The following is a 3,478-nucleotide window of genomic DNA, read 5'->3' as shown; positions in this document are numbered from 1 at the left end:
GTTGCCTAAAACAGGAAAGAGCAATGAACAGCACACTGAATAGTATGACATTATATGTACTGATGAAAAATCAATGCTGGACACTTTGGTTACCTTAATATTTTGTTATCCAGTTTTTTTTTGCATTGTTGCATTTTGTCAACAACTTTTTGTTCTTTATTGTTTCTTTGAATTGTTTTTGTATTTATTTTTATTTTTATCTTTATTTTTTAGTTAAGGGGGGAAGTTGATTGTAGTAATGTTTTCAACTGTGGACTACTATTTCCTCCAAACTGCACACATTGTACACACAATCAGGAGTCATTACTTTACTATTTGTATTAGTTTTGTGAAAACAGACTTTGCAAAGTATCAGCCTTATATTAAGCAGTTGCTGATATGAATGGAGACTGTTTTAATTGTAGAATCTGCTACTGTTTTATAAGTTATATAAAGTTATATACAGTTGAAAGAAAAAGTATGTGAACGCTTTGGGCTTACTTGGATTTCTTCATAAATTGGTCATAAAATGTGTTGTGATCTTCATCTAAGTCACAACAATAGAGAAACACAGTCTGCTTAAACTAATACCGCACACACATTATACGTTTTCATGTTTTTATTGAACACAACATGTAAACATTCATAGTGCAGGGTGGATAAGTATGTGAAACCCTAGGCTAATGACTTCTCCAAGAGCTAATTGGAGCCAGGAGTCAGCCAACCTGGGGTCCAATCAATGTGATGAGATTGGATGTGTTGATTAAAGCTGGCCTGTCCAATAAAAAACACACACCAGTTTTGAGTTTACTGTTCTGAAGAAGCGTTGTCTGATGTGAACCATGCCTCGCACAAAAGAGGTCTCAGAAGACCTACAATCAAGAATTGTTGACTTACATAAAGCTGGAAAGGGCTACAAAAGTATATCTAAAAGCCTTGATGTCCCTGTGTCCACGGTAAGACAGATTGTCTACAAATGGAGAAAGTTCAGCACTGTTGCTACACTCCCTCGGTGTGGTCGTCCTGTAAAGATGACTGCAAGAGCACAGCGCAGAATGCTAAATGAGGTGAAGAAGAATCCTAGAGTGTCAGCTAAACCCTTACAGAAATCTCTGGCACATGCTAACATTTTTGTTGACAAATCTACAATAAGGAAAACATTAAACAAGAATGGACTTCATGGGAGGACACCACGGAGGAAGCCACTGCTGTCCAAAAAAAACATTGTAGCACGTTTGAAGTTTGCAAAAGAGCACCTGGATGTTCCACAGCAGTACTGGCAAAACATTCTGTGGACAGATGAAACCAAAATTGAGTTGTTTGGAAAGAACACACAACGCTATGTGTGGAGAACAAAAGGCACAGCACACCAACATCAAAATCTCATCCCAACTGTGAAATATGGTGGAGGGGGCATCATGGTTTGGGGCTGCTTTGCTGCCTCAGGCCCTGGACGGATTACTGTCATCGATGGAAAAATGAATTCCAAAGTTTATCAAGACATTTTGCAGGAAAACTTAAGACCATCTGTCCGCCAACTGAAGCTTAACAGAGGATGGACGATGCAACAGGACAACGACCCAAAGCATAGAAGTAAATCAACAACAGAATGGCTTCAACAGAAGAAAATACGCCTTCTGGAGTGGCCCAGTCAGAGTCCTGACCTCAACCCGATTGAGATGCTGTGGCATGACCTCAAGAGAGCGATTCACACCAGACATCCCAAGAATATTGCTGAACTGAAACACTTTTGTAAAGAGGAATGGTTCAAAATTTCTTCTGACCGTTGTGCAGGTCTGATCTGCAACTATAGGAAACGTTTGGTTGAGGTTATTGCTGCCAAAGGAGGGTCAACCAGTTATTAAACCCAAAGGTTCACATACTTTTTCCACCCTGCCCTATGAATGTTTACATGTTGTGTTCAATAAAAACATGAAAACGTATAATGTTTGTGCGGTAATAGTTTAAGCAGACTGTGTTTCTCTATTGTTGTGACTTAGATGAAGATCAGAACACATTTTATGACCAATTTATGAAGAAATCCAAGTAAGCCCAAAGGGTTCACATACTTTTTCTTTCAACTGTATATGATCTTATGTTTGACGTTGCATATATTACTGAATATATTTACACCTATGGAAAATGTATTCACTGTAGTGTTAAGAGAACAGGTGTAGGTTGCAAGTGCAACCATTTGATGTTAAGTATTTAGATCTGTATCTGTTATCTTTTCAGAAGAAACATCTATCAAAGACTGATGAGTACCAAGAAATTGTGACAGCAGGATGTCGTCAACAGAAGACCATAGCCACACCAAACAAAGTAGAGAGTAAGCATACCAAGTTACCAGATGTCAGCAACTGCAAGCAAACATTTCTCTCAAGCAACTTACAATAAGCTGATCGTCAATTTTATATTTGAAAGTCTACAGCCATTTTCAGTGGTAGAACAGCCAGCATTGAAATAATTATTGCAACTTTAAGTCAAAGTCATCTCCAGACCTACACTGAAAAAAATTTGGAGTGACATTTACTTTGAAATAGCCTGAGTAAATATTACAAGCACTTTCTGTGTGGATAAACTTGCCTAGCTTTTATTTAAGTAATATTTACTTACTAGAACCACTTATTTTTTATGAAAACTATGCACTGGCAATATACACCTATAGATTTTAACTTTCACTCAGATTACCATGCATCTTATTACAAAACCCAAGTTAACATTAATGAAGTTTATTTGTGTCTCTTACTCATCTTTACTAATATAATTAAGAAATATTTATTATGAATGTATAAGTTACTATTAATTGAATTAAGTGTTAAACTTCAGGTTCCTTTCAAACACTGAGTTTCTTTCTGTGTTTTGGATAACCCTTAATATCAAATCAGAAATAGGTCGGATGTTGTGAGAGAATTCTTCTGCAGATCTGGGAGCACAAGAACTAGACACAGAGGCATTCAGCTTTTGAACTGATTTATTTTAGAATCTACAAGCCTTTATATAGGTACCACAAGACCTCTAGATGGTTTCAAATGTCCAGGGGTCACAGAATGACCAAATAAGGTATAGCAGATAAGACAAAGAATGTTGAGCATAGAAAGAATCCCCCCATATAGCCAGAGGGAAACACTTCCTCCAACTATCTAGCCAGGAATGTATTCAGTGAGCTTAACTTCACAATTCATTTGTTTGCAGGCTTGTATTAATTTATGCGGAAATTAAATCTAACATTAAGTAAATCTGTTTACTATTCTATTAAATAATTCAATATTTAACAAAAACAAATCTATATATATTATAAGGGATGTTTAAAAGAGACTTATTTCATATTTGAAATGGCATAGATATATTTAAAATATCTACATAACATTATAACCACAAACACATGGCCATAGAACTTCTTGCTAGCAAATTTTGAAACGCTGCATATGTAAATATATATACAGTACCTTAAGTACAGTAAGATTGATTTGGATGGATTTTATAGGCAGATGTTCAT

The sequence above is a fragment of the Triplophysa dalaica genome, chromosome 1, assembly GCF_015846415.1.
Source record: "Triplophysa dalaica isolate WHDGS20190420 chromosome 1, ASM1584641v1, whole genome shotgun sequence".
In the NCBI taxonomy this organism is placed as follows: Eukaryota; Metazoa; Chordata; class Actinopteri; order Cypriniformes; family Nemacheilidae; genus Triplophysa; species Triplophysa dalaica.
This window is presented reverse-complemented; position numbering follows the sequence as displayed.